The 19,368-nt window shown below is 44.1% G+C and overlaps 1 protein-coding gene across 3 annotated transcripts in view; it reads right to left on the bottom strand.

Annotated features, from left to right (window-relative positions):
• The window catches only part of Knockout (Stork-head domain-containing protein knockout), a 133,334-nt gene that overhangs the window by 31,349 nt on the left and 82,617 nt on the right, over positions 1-19,368 (bottom strand). The window lies entirely within an intron of this gene.

A 19,368-nucleotide genomic window follows, 5' to 3' on the forward strand; every position in this document is an offset into this window, starting at 1 on the left:
TTATAGTTTCAGGATGCATGCAAGGGATACCCTGTATCTTGCAATAAAAAATATTAGTCCAGATTCTTCATATCATTTTACACTTGACGAACGCAGATAGCTAGGGTAAATAATTCACCCCCAAAGTTATATTTACTCTCCAGCCTCCCCTACGGATGGTAACAGCGTTACTCTTGTTCCAGGTTAATCAAACGATCCTCCATCCTAGCATCATCGCCAGCGCGCAAACAACGTGTGAGAAGCCGGTGGGTGGATCGTCGAACTCGTCGGGACGGGTAAGCACGCGTCATGCCGGCTAATTTGCATTTATTATTAATCCGAATCGCGGGGCGAGAGACTCGAGGGGCGGCCCTTAAATTGGATTGCGGCGATGAAGGTTGGTGGTTGCTGGATGTAACGCGGGCACGTAGCCGGGCCGCTCGTTTCGCGCGCGGCGCGCCTTCCACGCATATAAATCGCCGCGAAAGGAAACAGCAAAATCGTAGACGATAAGACTCCTTTTCCTCAGACGCGTCCCGGTCGTTTTCCCTTTTAACCAGGAGGCTGGCAATTATCGCTAATGAATTACGCCGCGCACGGCACGACGGGCAATTAGACCGGGCTAATCTGCCAGATATCATCATGCCGAGGAATAGAGTGCGGCCGGGTTTATTTGCGACCTGGCCCGCGGAATTGTTCAATTAGGAGTGATACGATTGAAGCCCCACGGTATTCTGACGTCGACAGGGCGATCGGGGGTACCGTTTTTCTTCGAGCGCGACACCTTGACCCGAACTCGATCAATTGCCGACGGTGCAAGGTACCTATTAGAGGATTAGACGATACCATAGTCCCCCGTGGGCGTGTTCTAAGGAGATCTAGGATTAATTTATTAGCCGATGCAATTATCCGTTAGCCAACGCTGCCTCCGTGTACAAATCACGCATACCGGCCTCTCAACGTCCCGGCGTGTCTGGTTAATGCGATGTTGATTTAAGGCGGTGAGTCGGTACTATCTAGACGAAAGGTGCTCGCTACCGGTCTTAAATAATCGTTTAATTACGGCCGTATTGAACGGCGCTCTGTTTGGCTCGCGTCTAAGCTAATCTTCGCCGGCCACGTGTACGGTACAACGAGGATTGCGCTGGGGACCGCGGCGAGGTAACGTTTCGCCGCGGTGAATGGTAGGTAGTACACTTCAGAATTATACCTATCGTCCGATCTAATGGGGTTAGTTTGAAATGAGGTGTATACGAGGGGATTCGTAATTGGTCACGTGAATGGAAGCGAATTGAAGTAACTAGGGGAATTGATTTCACGTGTCAACTTTTTGACGTCTCGTCATTGTGCTGGGGATGTGTGTCTTTCGTTATTTGGCGTGGTGTTTTCCATTTCTATCCAGAATCCCCATTTATCCTCAGAAAACGTCTTGAGAAGGAATAACTGTCCGCTTTTCAAAGCCACGTTTGAGAATTTATTTAATTGTAACTATAAGGTTATACTATCTGGCGTTTTGCCTGCATGTTAAGGCATGTTTGAAGTGATACTCAGAATTTTTTTTATCTTCTTTATCGCACATGTACATAGATATTGTCGGTGGCGCAAGATTCCCCAAAAAAATTATTTTCCGACGGACGTTAATGTGGGAACTGTTCTACTCCTCTAAAATGGAAAAACTATGGTTTATTATCTTTATTATGCTTGTCGCTATGGCTGCAACCACAGAGGTCCTCTAACAATAACAATTTGCGAAATGACAGCAGTTTGAAAAAATGTCAAATTTTTGCTGATAAATTTAGCTGTTTTCGTTATGCAGAATTAATTTTATACAGTATAGAGACTCGTCTGTGGTTCCAACCATAGTGAGGAACATAATAAAGACAATAGGTAAATCTGAGTTATTCCATTTTGAATGACTAGACCAGTTCCCACATCAACGCCCGTCGAAAAAGGATTTTTTTTAAGAAGTTTGTGCCACCGACTATATCTAAGTCTATGTGCAATAAACTAGATCAACAAAAATTCCGAGTATTACGTCAATCATACTTTAATATGCAGGCAAAACGCCAGATAGTATAAACTTATAGTTTTTGTTAAATAAATTCCCGAAGGTGGCGTTGAAAAATTGGTCCTTACACTAAACTACCCCCTTTATAGATGTTAGACTTAAGAGTCGCTTGTAGTTTCGAAATTTATAAACTCACTTGCGGGGCAGGCGGCGAGAGGGGTAAGCCTATGCTTATATATGGGAGCTCTGCAGTGATACCAATCTTAGATAAAAAAAATTATGTAGACAAAAATGTTATTTACATGTCTGTTTCTAATAAAATTATTACTACATATTTTGTTTTGGAATTCAATTAAACAAAAAGTATGTTTAATGCAGTTAGAAATATAATATTTTCATTAAAAGTAGCGTAAAGTATGCGAGCGAAATGCGGCAACGTAGCTTTGCGTCCATCTTTTTTTCTCTTTCCACTTTACACTTGTGGCGTCCCCTTTGCGCGTTCGTACTGGTTCGCAACAAATTACTAAATACACGTTTACAGCTTGGCAGTGTTTTTACAAATTTTTACTGTATCCTTTGTACAAGTATACACTGTATAGATTACTACCTGGCGTACAGCGTTGCCACGTTTCAAACAGTGCCTTCAGGCAGTTCCAAAAATACGAGCAAATTGCTGTCTATTTATTCAATTATCTAATAAACCGTACGGTAAATGTCCAATTTTTTTTTTAGAATTTCATAGGAATACTTAAGCTTTTCATTGCAACATTTTTTAGGACATTCCCACTATTTTTAAGGACTCTGTGTAACATTTTATAGAAATTTTATCGCTCCTCCCATAACAGCCTGTGTATAAGAGCGCAACTTTGATTTCAATTTTTTCATAAACCGTGCTGTCAATCGACTTGAAATTTCCACACAATGCGGACTACACTTTGGACATTAGATCAAAACAATTCTCAAAGATTTCTCATTATTTTTGCTCCGGTATCGAACCTCCTTAACGCGAGCCCTCAATGCCAAAAATACGCAAAGATCAGTCTTCCATCTAGCCCCAGACCTCGATGAAGCACCAAAGGCTCCCAAACCCCGAAGACACCCCAGTAGCGTCGCGCGCCGCCCCGGGCCACCAGGAAGGTTGTTATTCTAAAAGCAGCTCCCGCAGAAGCCCGGCAGTAAGACGGGGACGCGTTTCCATCCCACCGTCATCGGCTCAATTGTCACTCGAGTTAGCTGGTGAGAAAGCAGCTGCCACTCGACAGGAAGTTGTCACTCGAAAACGCCATGGGCCAGGCTGATGGTCCCATAAACATTTACACCGCGGCAAATAGATAGCTACTTGCGGGCCTGGCTCTCTGTTATTTTATTCGTGTACGCCGGTGCCGGCGGAAGAATCAAACAGGGGAACCGTGGGACTCGTTTCCAGCCCGCGTGCACATATACGTGCGCGCGCACACGAGCCACAGCTAGGAGTCTTATGGGCAAGCAGCGCCGCGCGCGGCTGTACTTAATGGCAATTTACATGAACGTCCCACGGGGCCCCCTCGCCAGAGTGGCAGAACAAATAAATACGCGGCTAGGAACGATTTGATACACGCTGATCGCGAGTGATCCACGGCCCCGTATCTGCATAACTCGGCGTATTGTGAACGCGCGTTCGAGCTTGCTCGGCCGTGCAACACGCTGATGTATACGCCTCACGCGGCCCAGTGTATGCATCAAACCCGACCACGTTATATGTGTACATACACGACGGAACCTTCTCGTGTCGTTCGTTTTCTTCCCTACCGTTTTCCAGATAGAATCGAACGTCCCACCCCCCTCCCCTTCGCCCCAGCCCCCGTGCCGCTCGCTAGGAGGCGATGCACTCCCGAGCTGCCTCTAAATTTCGCGAGCACGCCGCTTGCGTGCTTCCTAACTGGCGCATCGGGCGCATGCATTGCATGCACACGTCTGTGCACACTGCGCACGGCCGTTGACGAGGAATTATGCCCAACCAGGATCGTTCAACGCCAGTTTCGAAAGTTTTTAAGGTGGTTGCGCGGGGATAGACGTTCGATCGTGATTCGTGACTCGTGCGGATCAAGGATATTGAATATTAGGGCCTGCCTACCGGGGTGCAGTGGCTCGCATTAATATTCGGACACTTTTTAAAATCGCATAACTTTTTTAGAATTGGTCCAAACAACTTGAGTTTTTTTTAGGAGCTGGAAGGATTAGTTTGCTAACTGACGCGTTTCGTCGTTTTGGAAAAAAATGTATTTGGTTGGAATAGCGAAAAGAATAGTAAAGGTCGATTTTTTAACTTTTTTTTGTGAGCTTGTAATGAAAATTTAAAAAAAAAAAACGTTTGTAGATTGCAGTAAGTTGTATACGTGCCTAAAATTTCATGAAAATTGGTTAACGTTGCTCCGAGCTATAAACGTTTAAAGATCGCAGAATAAGGTCGAGAGTCGCGAAAAATCCCGAAATCAGCGATAAGCATACGCAGTATTTAGTTATTTAAATTTTCGTTGATAAAGGTCTAAATATTGACCAAAACGTCGGAAGATGATACTTCTTATATTTGCAAATTAGCTTTTATTCTTTTAATTGACCGAAACTGTGTTAATTTTTAGAAAAAAAAATTACGGTCGAAATTCCAACTTCACTAGTTCAAAACTACCTTCAACAAAAAAGCTTTCGAACCATAAAATGGCCAGCAAATAGCCCAGATTCAAGTCCAATCGAAAATTTGTGGGCACTTTGGAAACAATTTATACACGACAAAAAACCAAGAAATAAAAATGAACTTTTGGAAGCCATTAAGCTGTCATGGAAAGAAATTTTGCCATCACAGTGTGAAAACTTGATTATATCGATGCCAAAACGTATACAAGCTGTGATACGTGCACGATCTTTAAACTTTGTAGCTCGGAGCAACGTTAACCGATTTTGATGAAATTTTAGGCACGTATACAACTTACTGCAATCTACAAACCTTTTTTTTTTAATTTTCATAACAAGCTCACAAAAAAAAGTTTAAAAATCGACCTTTACTATTCTTTTCGCTATTCCAACCAAATACATTTTTTTTCAAAACGACGAAACCCGTCAGTTAGCAAACTATTCCTTCTAGCTTCTCAAAAAAAACTCAAGTTGTTTGGACCAATTCTAAAAAAGTTATGCGATTTTAAAAAGTGTCCGAATATTAATGCGAGTCACTGTAGGTATTCACTGTGGTATTCACTGTGGAATGGAAACTTGAACAGTATTTCCCAACCGTTTTTGAGTCACGATCCCCTTTTGTAATATTCCAATAACCTGCGACCTACGTATAAGGTAAGGTAAATTTAATAAAGCAAAGAAAAGACATTAAAAATAGTTATTCCTGAATATAATTCTAATTTAATAATATTTTAAAAAACACACACACAAAGAACCAGGGCTCCTCCAGAAAACACTTGGGGTCGCGATCCACCCTTTGGAAATCACTGTGTTAGGAGGATATGAGGTTTTGTAGCTGTTTCGGGTAGATGTGAGGACGCCAGGATTGGGTAAGACGCGTGATTTGGGTCTGGCATAATAGGAGAGGATTGCGCAGGATTCACGGAATCGCGGGAGTTCCAGTGAATAACTGAGATTGGCGGGTTACAAAACGATGAAAGCTTCTTTCATCGTGTGTGGATAATCGCTGGCCGAAGCTTATTTCGATCAAGCAGACAGGGGAATCGTGAGACGATGGACCCTAGCGTGAGAGGCTGACCTTATGATTGCGCGTGGATTCAGCGATGGCCCAAGGGCCTTGACACAACGACGCCGCGGTCTTGATCACCCTCGCTGGGATCTCCTAGACATTACGCTCATGCCAGCCCCTCGTCTTAATTTCTCCTCCCGGCGACACTTCTTTCACGCGACCGTGGCTCCTCCACCGATCACTGTAATCACCTTGCCGTCACACTTCTGGCAGGCGGGCGCGACAAAGAGTATCGAGCGGATAGAGACGGGCGATTAGCTTCGGGGTGAAAGAAATCGAACCGAAAGCAATCCCAGACGTGGACGCGGAGGAAATGTCGATCGAGTGGGGGTGGTCGACGAACGCTAGGGGACAGGAAGGGGGAAATACATTGGAGCCTTGTTACCAGGGTCGCGACGATTCCAATCGTCATTCAATTTCGTCATGTACAATATGTATACATATATCGATGGCTTAGTGCAGAAATATTGCATATCCATTTTTGGCGTTTTGGAGAACAAAAAGTTTCGTAAAAATGGTACGTAAGATTCGGGGACACACAGTGAAGAAAAATATTATTTTTGACAAATTTATGAAGTAGATATAAATGTGACTTTCAATCAGCATAAAGAAACAGTGAATTTGTTGCATATAGAGGAAAAGGTGGTGTTATGGCCCTCTGCTGATAATTCAGCCCACCATGATTATCACATTAAAAACAAAAATATCTAGCGGCTAATAGCGATAGCCAATGCATCTACTAGCTATATACACAGAGAAAAACATATGACACTAGATTTGTTTCTTTATTTATTTAAGTATATCAACGGGGTAAACCCTGGATGGAGCTATAATAAGCATAAATAACATAACCTACGAAACGAAAGTTTTTCGTCGTCCCCAAGAAGAGGTAGGCATTTCTTGTAGGTTAAGAAAGTTAAAGTGTTGTGTGTCGGGATATATTTGATAAAAGGTACTTAGAATCGATATTTATAAGTAAGGACACTTAATCTTGGATATTTTCAAATATAAACTTAAAGTTTCCAAAACTATGCGTGTTGATATATTGGCCCCCCATAATGGAGGGTAATATGGCCCCACGGGTAATGAGTCCCAAAACTCATGCTCTGATATTTCACACATCGAAATTCCTCATGAAGCTTCCGATACCACACATGCATATGCATGTTTTGTGGCGGACGTTATGCCTTGGACCAATTCGAGATTTTCATAAAAAAAAATTAAGAAATCACGAATTTTTACGGACCATATCAGAGGTTTGCACCGAAATGACACACGTTCTACACATCCTGTAATTTTTTCCAAGTCGATTTGAACCTCAATTCGCTCGCAATCAGGAACAAATGAAGAGAAAAAAATATTCAAGAAAAACGCATTTAAAGTTTCTGGGCAAAGGTGGCGCTATAGGTTGCCGCTTGACGTTTTCAGCTGCCAAATCTGCAATTTTGCGAATTTTACTATAAACCAAGCGGCATTGTATTCAGAAAAGATAGTACTTTCGGAAAATGCAATAAAAAAATCGATTTTTCGACTGCCTAGTCCCCTTAACGCGTATCAATCGGAGACTATGTACAGTGATCCACAGGTTTGTTCACCTAAATTAAGAAGGCTAACTAATTGTGAAAGACACTGTCTTGTCTTCTGTGAACAAATGTGTAGGTGATTAAACGTTGTCTAATTTGTTAAACTTAGACAAAAGGTATACAAACATTATTCCACTTTGTTTATCATAGATACTTGGCATCGACAGCGAATTCTGCATTGTGGAATCCTTCATCACAGGTGTCGTTGACAACTGGCCTGAACTTCTTCGTCCACACAGGAAGAAGTTCACCATCGCAATATGCTGTCTACACACTCGGGTCTACTGTCTCGGGCACACAATATTTATTGCGTACTTATACATATGGAGGAACTCTATCCCCATCTAGTTTCTACCTGCCCCCTTCAGCCTGAACTTCCAAAGGGACATTCAAGCATCATCCAAACGAACCATCCGTCAGGCTTCGGTCAGACCTCCATCTCTCGCCCCAGAGAGCACAGGTGAAAGCCAGAGGATGCCTTAATCAGCAGTGCCGAGGGAGCTATCGACAACAACGAAGGCTACCGGTTAACAGATTCTTTTCCCTCCCTCCCGGCGGAAATGCACGATCTAATTGCAGCGTGCACGGCCGGGCCCGCCGTTAATCCGGCTCGGGAATTAACCGTGCGTAGAGGCGCAGGCGTGTAACCGAACGGGGCCCGATCGTTGTTCTTTCCGGCACGACGTATGAATTATCTGCGGTCTAACGAGGGCCCCTTCTTATCTGGGCTGAGGTATTAACTTGTCCCGGCATTAGCATCTGGAATTCCCATTCGAGCGATCCACGTGCCACCGGGGAGCCTCGAAACAAGTATCTATCAGCATAATGCATGCACCGCTAGTAACCGAAGCGTGCGGCGTATCGATATATCTCCGGGCGGAATGCGCCAATTCCGGCGAGTGGTGAAGCGGAGCGGATCGCCTTCGCGATCCCGCGAGCGCAATCGGCGGGATATCGCGGGAGGCTCGTAAACCACTTTCCAAGTCGTGCAACGGGGTGCCGCTCATTGTTGCTGGCGATAACAGGGAGGGGAGCGGAGGACCGTCTTTCCAGGTGTCCGAAGCGGCGGCTCGCGCACCGTCCGTATGCTAATGCCTGCATACCGCGAGATATTTATGGCGAATCAGACGTTTCTCCGTCCCCGTCGCCTGTTTCCGGAAGCGCGGCTAGATTGGCCGGGCGTGAAAGTACAAGTGCGTTCGTCGCCGTGTTTCATTGTCGCGCACGGTGCGGCGGGACAGACACGCGCGGAACGTGGGCCCGTGTCGCAACCGTCCATTACGGGGCCCGGTGCCCAGGCTTTTCAACGAGATAACACCGGCAATTGATCGTCCCGATATCGAAATAACAGCCTTGATCGCGAGCGATCGAAAGGAGGAAAAGGAGCACGGCGGGGACAAGCCTGGTAATCGGTTAATTTCCATCGATCCGGCTCGATTGGCTCAGCGAGTGTCGGGTGGAATTACGCGCCGCTGTTATCTCTGGAATAACAATAAATCACAGAGATCGCTGGCCGGATGGATTATCCAAAAGCGCGGCTGGTCTAGCAACATCTCATCCGGGTGGGTTAAAAATGGAGCGCGACAGGCTGCGCGCTGACGGTCGCGTAGAACTGGAGCGCGAACTCGACTGGTCGGCGGCGGATATCCTAATTAGCAGCGGCGCGACTTATCCGCGGAGCCGCGTCTCTATAAATCAGTCGGCAATCTTTCCGCGACTTATCAATGAATAATGGCCGTCGGCGGCCGACCTTTAGCAGACCGGGCTGTTTAATGCGTCGCTTCAAAGTCGGATTATCAACAGGCCACCTAAACGCTCGATACGCGTGCACCGCTCGGTGAAACTTATGCATGGAAACGCGCCGGTTGTCGCGCGCATTAATCCAATGCCGTGCCAGCTTAATCAATTGGCCCGGAATGCAGGCTCGCCGGCTGATTTATCGCCGTCGATCCTGTCCACCGTATGGATTTCGTCGAGGGGGCGCGGGAAACGGGGGGGGTTCGGATTGCGTTTCTAGGGAGCACAGGCGTCCGCGTCCCTTTCGCTGCTCCCCACGGTAGGGGAGGGTTGGATCGGGCCGGCGCGCGGATACGTGGGCTACAATTGCCTGGCACTCGTGTGGCTTCGACAGGACAGGTTCACGCGACTTCGTCCTGGCCGAGTAACGGAGATGCTTATCGAACGGGTATTGGAACGCGTGTTACGACTGGGACTGATCGAACGCCCCGGACGCTGACAATGTTAACGTTTCTATGATTAAACGGCCTTTGCGGAGGCTGGCAGAAACTTGTGAAGTTACGCGACAGGAAAGAAGTTCGCCTTGCTGTGGGAGAGCCAGCGTGCCGGCGACGGCTGGGAGTTGATAGAGCTGTCCGAGTGCTGGAGGAAAAATGTGTCTGGCTTGGTTCACTGCCCTAACCACTCGATTTTAAGTAATGAGCTGGGCTTTCTTACAGTCGCTCCGACGACTGGCCGATTTGTTCGAGTTATTCGAGCGAATCACTTCCAACTGCTCTTTATCTCGGGACAGGTGTTATTCTGTGTCGATTTGCATACATTTCGTTTGTCCTCTACGGTCTAAGAATATTCTATTTAAAGGGTTATGTAACCTTGGACGGTCGGAGAATACGGCCATTTTTATAATTTTTTTTTCATAGAAAGAAACGTCGTATTTAAAAATCAAGATATACACCTTGTTGTGTGTAAATTAAGCTGTGTTCTCTTCAAAAAGGAATCTGATATTTTAAGAAATGGCATCGTAGCAGCTCTTAGCGTTTGCGGTACCGAAAATATCTCAGAGATTATTATTATTATTATTATTATTATTATTATTATTATTATTATTATTATTATTATCGGGAAACACTTTAGTGTACAGAGATACAAAATTATTACCATTACTACATAGAAAGATAAAAATAAGAGAAAGAAATAAAAAATAAATATATAAAATAAAATAAAATAAAATAAAATAAAATAATATAATATAAAATAAAATAACAAAAATAAATTAAGATGAGATTAGTGGACGGATTTGAATAAAATTTTGCACGATTATTCTTGAGACTCCAATCTGGTGTTTGTCGAGATTTTTCGATTAGTATACAGAGATAATTATTAGTATTTAACTAACAAAAGAAGATGAAAACTTAGGTCGAAAATCACGTGCTTGACTTTGAGTACCTAGCTGTCATTTTTTTAAAAATGAATTTTTGTAAAAAACGGTGCTCTGTCCAATGAATGAATTCGATATTGAACTTTTCTATTCGGAAGAGGACCAGTTAATCTCCCTGCGACTGTAGTTGCAGTACAGAAAAATCGTAGTCGCATCGATTCCCGTTAGTGGTTCAATGAATCGTCGTCGGTTAAATATTGCAGGAACGTCGGAGATACCTTCGCGAGATAAATCGCGCGACGCGGAACGACAAGTGGCGCGCGCGTTTCTATAAAGCACGATTTCTATAACGAGCAGCCCGGGACACGCAGATCGCGGATCTCTCGTTTTATTATCGGCGAAGAAGGCCGTAGTTAGCATTGGCGCGTAATGCGTGTCTTTCAGGAAGCTACTGATCCGGCTCGATAACTGTCGAGCGAAGGCATGCGACTTACCGTCACGTTCATGGACCCTCGGGAGCTCGTGGCGCGTTCTTGACGAAGGGAACGATGGAACGGGGTAAATAGAGAGATCGGATAAGCCGCGGTATTCGCGGGGCGAACGACAGAGCAATTATGTTTGCCTAGCGTGAAACTTCCATTGCTTTGTAACTTACCTCTGCAAGGAAAGGTGCGATTATTTGTGGAAAAATAAATCAATGAATATCATGGAATAACATTCCTGCGAAGAAGCCTTCGCTTTTCCGAGATACGTGACTTCGACTGTCCAAAGAATCCAAGAAGACCAGACTGCGAACGCGTTAAGATAATATGCGCCTTCGCGTCGACGCGAAAAGCATGGAAAGAATAGAGCAACGTCGCACAGTGGGGCTGGAGAGGATAAAAGTCTTAAAATGACAGTTGTATTTTTATGTATCCATCACTATATCCTGAAAGCCAGTAGACCAACGTATCTAACGTATATGACAGATATGTCATATTCATGTTAATTGCAAAGAAAAATTGATCTGAAGTTAACCTTTCGTATTCCAACGGGAAACGTGTCAATATTCGTACGAGAATGTCGAATTTTTTCTGAATTCCTCTAGATATTTTTATTTTCTTACCGCGTGTATTTCGAATGTGTAGAGTCTCGGCTTATTTGTGACGTAAATATTTTTCGAAAATTCTTCACTGTAATCCCACTATACGACTTCAAATGAAGCTACCCAGTATTTCAAGTTTTCATTAACTCTTTTAGGCTTATAAACAAAGCTCCGCCTTCCTCCGGGCTCTAGATAGTACTAATTGAAAGCAGATACCGTCTACTAACAGCCATAAAAAAATTGGCTGCAACTATTTGCAACTTTGACTGTTATTAATACATAATCACCCGAGTGCGCTGTGCATGCGATTTCGCAGAAACTCATCACAGTGGTATTTCTCGCTATTTTTGCATAGTTTATATTTTTGATAGTTTCAGATTGTATGGACATATAGTATTATCATCACTAAATAAAAAAAAAAACAATAAAAAATAAAAATTAAGTATTCGAGCTACCCAGTATTTCAAGTTTTCATTAACTCTTTTAGGCTTATAAACAAAGCTCCGCCTTCCTCCGGGCTCTAGGTAGTACTAATTGAAAGCAGATACCGTCTACTAACAGCCATAAAAAAATTGGCTGCAACTATTTGCAACTTTGGCTGTTATTAATACATAATCACCCGAGTGCGCTGTGCATGCGATTTCGCAGAAACTCATCACAGTGGTATTTCTCGCTATTTTTGCATAGTTTATATTTTTGATAGTTTCAGATTGTATGGACATATAGTATTATCATCACTAAATAAAAAAAAAACAATAAAAAATAAAAATTAAGTATTCGAGCTACCCAGTATTTCAAGTTTTCATTAACTCTTTTAGGCTTATAAACAAAGCTCCGCCTTCCTCCGGGCTCTAGGTAGTACTAATTGAAAGCAGATACCGTCTACTAACAGCCATAAAAAAATTGGCTGCAACTATTTGCAACTTTGGCTGTTATTAATACATAATCACCCGAGTGCGCTGTGCACTCTTCGTTTCTTCGGTTTATTACTATTTCACTTGTTAAAGATGCTTCAATTTAATTTATGTTGCTGCCCATATAACCGTTGGCTATTGACAAATAATATAAAAAAAAATTACTCAAAAATATGGAGAAACACCGAAGTTATGACATTTTTTCCGCGAATCCTATGTTACGTGCCCCACTGTGGCGTCGTCCGAATGCACAAACGGAGTCTAGGGTCCCCGACGTTCTGTAACCCTGGAATCTCCTCGCATAGACAATCGAGGCTCTCCAGATAAGCGTTTGATAGGCATGGAGATTTGTTTGGCTGCACGGTTGGCGGCCGTCCAAACGGGCCCTCCTCTCCTTTCCCGGGGAACGGAAACACGACGGTCGAGAGGAGGACGAAAGTCTCAGGAGGCGAGGAGTGAGACAGAAGGGGGTCGTAATTTCGTAAAACTGCCTCGTAAAAATAAGGTCACACGAGGCACGGGTAATATTAAGCTCAGCTCCTACGCCGGTGAGCGTGGATATGCGCATGCATTAGCATAAGCCTGGTATGCGAGATAGCCGCGCGTAGGCGTGTATAGATACGAGCGAGCGCGGTGTAAAAAAGTGGAAAGAGGGTAAAAAGAATGCCAGTGAAGAGGGGTGCGGGGATGGAGAGGAATGCGACAGCGGAGAGGAAAGAAAAAATTGGACGCGAAGAGCGAAAGCGAGCGTCGGGATCGCTGGTGGACGAGATACGCGGCAGTTCCTGACGACGGAGAACGCGGCTATGCCGAGTTTAGGACGCTGGGTATGCAAATGAGGTAACCGAAGACTCGGAAGGGACAGGGAGGGAGCAGAGTCCCTTAGGAACTTGAAAGGAAGATGGAAAATTGAATTACCACCGGGGTCCTATTTCTTTTCATACTCTTTGTGACGTCGAAGCTGGAATCAAAGTCTTTTGAACTTTCTTGGGGTTGATCGGGGTTTGACTAACAGGGGAGGTCGCGACATCTGGGACACGGATTTTCATGAATATGTTGTAGTTTAGGTGTAGCAGACCAATATATGTCTCACATGTTGGGCCCACTGCCCCAGAGTTTCCGAAATATTAATGAAAAAAGGTGTTTATTCGTTGACGAACAGAAGCGATAGCGAAACTTATTGTAGTGATAAATAGCGGCGCGTGTAAAGGGCAGGTCTCGCACCGGAACTTTCACCGGTGTTTCGCTTCTCACTGTGATCATTTTTTGTTCTATAAATAGTTGTATTGTATAAATATTTTGTATTGTTTTATTCCTCAAAAGATAAAGTATTATTTTTTTGCATTCTAAAATACGACATTTATCGTAAAAACAAATGAAACAATAAAATTCACGACACCATGCACATCTAATAAAAGATGTATGACCACAGGTACATTTTTTAATTGTGCAATTAGTTTCTAGTGGACATTACATTTGATTTAAATCAAAAGGAAATACGTCGCCTACACGGCTTCTAAGCTTGCTTATAAAAGTCCCGCTATAGCGAGCACGTTCCGCACCGATAAGTTCCGTTGACAGACACGAGCCAGACTCGTCGTTTCGTATAAACATAAGAAATTTTTGCAGGATTAGAACAAAAAAATGTACCTGTGGCCATACGTCTTTTATCAGATGTGCGTGGTGTCGTGAATTTTATTGTTTCATTTGTTTCTACGACAAATGTCATATTTTAGAATGTAAGAAATAGTACTTTATTTATCTGTTGAGGAATAAAACAATACAAAATACATTTATAAAAAGAAAGGATCCTCCCAGTGAGAATCGAACCGGTGAAAGTTCCGGTGCGAGACCTGCCCTTTACACGCGCCGCTATTAATCACTACAATAAACTTCGCTATCTCTTCTCTTCGTCAACGCATAAACACCTTTTTTTATTAATATTTCAGAAACTCTGGGGTAGTGGACCCAACATGTGGGACAAAATCCGTGTCCCAGACGTCGCGGCCTCCCCTTGTAAGTTAAGAATGGTTCAAAGGCTGCGGAATCGAAGAGTACAGAAAATTTGAAGCTTCAGATACGTCTTATACGAAAATGGTACTTCTATCACCCGTGCTCTGCGATGGAGCAAGGAACGCAGCTGCCTGAACGTCACGGTTGCGGCGTTAACAGATAAACCGTCGCAGTTGTGTTGTTAACAGATAAACCGCTGGATCAGGAATCAATTTCCGCTGTTCAGGTGGCGGCGATCGGTAATAAACGACGGCTGCCTGCGATTGTAAGCGCGTGCAAGCGTGAGACGCGTCGTACGCGGGCGCAAGCTCGGTTATCCGCGGCGCGGGTAAACTGGTACCGATAAAGAGAGAACCGTAGCCGCGTAAAGATAAGGCGCAGCAGATAAGCCAACTCCGCGATTTAAACACTCCCGACTGCCGTTGGCACGGATCCCTTCTCGGGGACGGGAACTTAACGCCACGCCTCATTTACATTCCCATCGGTGCCCCTTTAATGACCCACGATAAAGCCGCGTTGCTCAATGGCTCCCCCGTTTCCCCGGATCGCTAACATTTCTTTTGGGAAGGGTCGGCCGTGAGATATCGGGATCGCTGGAACGATTGCTTCACGTTCGGCTCAAACTGTGTGAAATATGCCTGCTCGGGGTGATAAACCATAAACAAGTGGGGATCAAGCGCGATCCATTACGAGTAGACGTAGCGTTCGAATGAAAAAGGGAGTTACCTCTCCGAGGAAGACGCGACGGTGTCATGAAACAACATTTCAGAGTCGTATACTTGGAATTTCACGGACTCCCGCTCGTGTCCCGTCGCATCGAACGATCGCCGAACAGCGGGCATTTCCAGCGGATGGCAGGATTTTAAATGTCCCAGCGACGCGACGCGCGCGTAAGCGCGAGAAATTTATGCGAAAGATCAACGGGGACAATCGATGGCCGTCGTAGCAGAGAACCTCATTACATGCTCGAGTAGCTCGACGCGCGACGCGCGATCAATTTCAGGCTCGCGTTGGCCGCGGGGCGGAGTGACGTTTCTTATTAGGAGAGGGCCCCGGGATTGTTGGTAATATTCGACGCGGGAACGCGGTAACGAACGAGGTCGCGAACAATGTACGAATAATTTTCTAAAGCTGCCTTTAGAAAGAAGTATCCCGCGAGAACAAGGTATCATTAATTATATGCCCGTGTCCCGGGCATGTTGGAATGCATATACATTAGCATAAGGCCCGATATACGGCGGATAGGTGTAGGTGTATACAAGCGTCTATGGCATAAAGCCAGCCGTGGAAGGGGAGGAATATAAAAAGGCTAAAAACCAGGGAATCGAGGAAGGAGAACGGGGAAGGTGAGGGGGAGGGAAAAAGAGGGATTGGGGCGTAGGAAGGGAGGGAGGAAAAGTGGGCATATAAGGAAAGCGGTCCCCAGATACCGCGGATGCTCTATAATCCGAGGCAGATAAACGATGCAGAACCCGTGGGGCTATCGTTACGTTTTTTACGCTCGCGACACGTAGCGATGCAGCGAACGCGCGGGGATGCATAGGCGCGTGCAAGGCGCGCGATGCACCCCGCTGCGTGTCCGAGCGTGGCCGGGCGAAATCGCGCTGATAAAGCGAGTATCTCAGCCGGGCAACAGCGGGGGACAGCGGCGCAGAATCCGATGACTTGGCGACTTAAGGGTTACCGTTACGAGAGGCTCCAGTTTCATTGCACGCGGAAAGCCAATGCCGTATTTTACGCGCGTTTTGATAACTGTTCGCGCGCCGGCCACGCTGTAAAACTTGCGCGCCGGTTGTAAACCGCCGCACAGCGGGCAAAAGTGAGGTGGTTTGTTTCAAAATCGAAGAACTTTTGATAGAAATGAGATAGAGCGATGATTTTTTTTTAAATTGAAGCTGAAAGATCGCAGAATATGGGGAAATTAGTGAAATTATGGTAGGGACGTTTTTTACCTTTGGAAATCTGTGTTAAACTTGAAATTTTACAATAAAATTATGTTTTATCCATTACCATGTTCGGGTAGAATTTTTTTTCGACATGTTGTACATCATTTCCCATAGATTTTGTCGCGCTGATTTCAAATCCGTTCGTAAGATTTGTCTACCCCTCAGGATTTTGAAAAAAATCGATTTTTGTGAAATAAACTAATGAATCATAATTTTTTCGTTGAAATGATTTGATAACCCACTGGTTTGAAGGTATATTGTATTTCCATATATTATTACACAATCAAAATAAGAATTTTTAATGTTTTTTTTAAATATTGAATGTTTTACATCTCGTGGTCACTTGACGTATCGCTGTCATTGTCGCTGTCATTTGCACATGAATTAAGGTAAGTATTTAATCTTTTTACCTTACTTCTCATCAACGAATTTTTTAATTTCTGCCGATTCATTATTTTATTCGTACAACTTTAATCGATTGTTCATTAACATAATTGAAATTTTTGGGTCGGTTAAGTGTATTGCTCGATTAAAAACGTCGAACATTCTATTCTTTCGACTATTTTGTCGTGAATGCATTATCATATTTTTCCTATAAAGTTTATGCCAGGATTCATTTGCATCTTCTGAGTAATACGCTATTAGTAATGGAAACTGTCTTGCTACTTCGAAATCATTCCAAAAAATGATTTCCTTTTATGCATACCTATAAATTGGATATTCTAAAATGCTTGTTCCTATGTGGAAAGTACTGTTGGATAAGAAATCAAGTCGAGATTCGAGATACAATATATTGTGGCGACACTAGATGAGAGTCCTTATCGTGAATAAATTTAAATGTAAAAAGCCATTAAAGTTGAAGGAACTCGAGAAATTCTGCTGGGAGACATATTGTCTTCATTATAAATTATTTCCGTGGGCTCGAATGAGTCCTACATTACACAAATTATTAAAACATGGTTGCGAAGTAGCAAGACAGTTTCCACTGCCAATAGCGTAGTATTCAGAAGCTGCAAATAAATCCTGGCATAAACTTTATAGGAAAAATATGATATTGCATTCACGACAAAATAGTCGAAAGAATAGAATGTTCGGCGTTTTTAATCGAGCAATATACTTAACCGACCCGAAAATTTCAATTATGTTAATAAACAATCGATTAAAGTTGTACGAACAAAATAATGAATCGACAGAAATTAAAAAATTCGTTGATGAGAAGTAAGGTAAAAAGATTAACTACTTACCTTAATTCATGTGCAAATGACAGCGACAATGACAGCGATACGTCAAGTGATCACGAGATGTAAAACATTCAATATTTTAAAATAAACATTCAAAATTCTTATTTTGATTGTGTAATAATATATGGAAATTCAATGTACCGTCTAACCAGTGGGTTATCAAATCATTTCAACGAAAAAATTATGATTCATTAGTTTATTTCACAAAAATCAATTTTTTTCAAAATCCTGAGGGAGTAGACAAATTGTGCGAACGGATTTGAAATCAGCGCGACAGAATCTATGGGAAATGATGTACAACATGCCGAAAAAAAAATCTAACTGAACATGATAATGGATAAAAGATAATTTTATTGTAAAATTTCAAGTTTAACACAGATTTCCAAAGGTAAAAAACGTTCGTACCATAATTTCATTAATTTCCCCATATTCTGCGATCTTTCAGCTTTAATTTAAAAAAAAAATCATCGCTCTATCTCATTTCTATCAAAAGTTCTTTGATTTTGAAGCAAACTACCCCATTTTTGCCCGCTGCGCGGCGCGGAGGGTGATTTTATGCGACCGGTGAATTCAGAGCCGCGACACCGCGATTACCATGGGATTATTTCGATCGTAAGCGATGGTGGGTGGCGGGTTAACTGCCACCGCTGGGGCAGGAGGCGTGGAGCGGAAAAATGGTTGTGCAGGTGATTCTAGATAAAACCATACCGGGGGATTCATGAATTATCTCGCGAGGAATGAAAGCGTTTCATCGACTGATCTACTATGAAATGCGCGTGGCAAGGTAAACGTGTGGACGTGTAAAGCTTCTACCTCCGCCGCAGTCGACGATACCGAGCTGGCTAGCAAAACGTGATTCATGGCGAGATGGGAAAAATAGGGGCAGGTGATATCGCGTCGCGCAGCGTTATTAATTGCGCCGTTACGCCAATGCGCTTTGGAACTTGGGCGCATTAGCATATACGCTCGGTATGCGAGCTGGTGGTGCGTGGGTGTACGTAGGACACGGGGAACAGACGCGAGGCAGAAAAAGTGGAAAACTTGGTGAGAAACGGTGAAAGGCAGAGGGGCTTAGTGGGAGAGAGAGATAGGGGGATGAAGAAAAAAAGGGGGAAACGTTGCAGAGGAAACAATGACGAATGCCCGCGTGAAAAAAAAGAACGCGCGACACCGTCGATCGACGTTGTATCGTTTCGTGTTCCCATTATGTGGCAGGGAGCTGGTTTCAGCCGCGTTTCAGTCGCGCGAGGTGGCGACGACGACAGCCGACAATACTTAGCGGCGCGTAGAAGCACGTAAGAGCAGAGAAACGCGTGGTAAGCCCGTACGGAACTCGGAATGCTTCTATAAGGAACGCGGTAAAGCAGCGGCGATAAAGCGAGAACCGTGGTTGCGTAAAGATAAAGCAGCCGATACGCTGGCTTCCCGATTTAAACGTAGCGGCATGCTCGACGCGAGCATTCGTCCGCGCGAGAACTTAACGCCATGTCCAATTTGCATTATCGCCGGCTTCCCTTAACGATTCGAGATACAACCGCGTGGCATAACAATTCCGTTTATTGCACGCCCGTTTGTGCGGCGGAATATTGCCGGCCGACACACGATGCGCCTCGAGTTTCATCGGGGTCTCCACCCTTTAATTGTCGTAAGCGTTCTACGTGGGCTTCGTACTCTTCTTCGGCGGAAGATCAATGCGTGCGCGGATACATTTAGGATGCTTGTGTGGTAGGTAGTACAGTGGGGAGTCAT

Source organism: Andrena cerasifolii, chromosome 2 (genome assembly GCF_050908995.1).
Source record: "Andrena cerasifolii isolate SP2316 chromosome 2, iyAndCera1_principal, whole genome shotgun sequence".
Classification (NCBI taxonomy): Eukaryota; Metazoa; Arthropoda; class Insecta; order Hymenoptera; family Andrenidae; genus Andrena; species Andrena cerasifolii.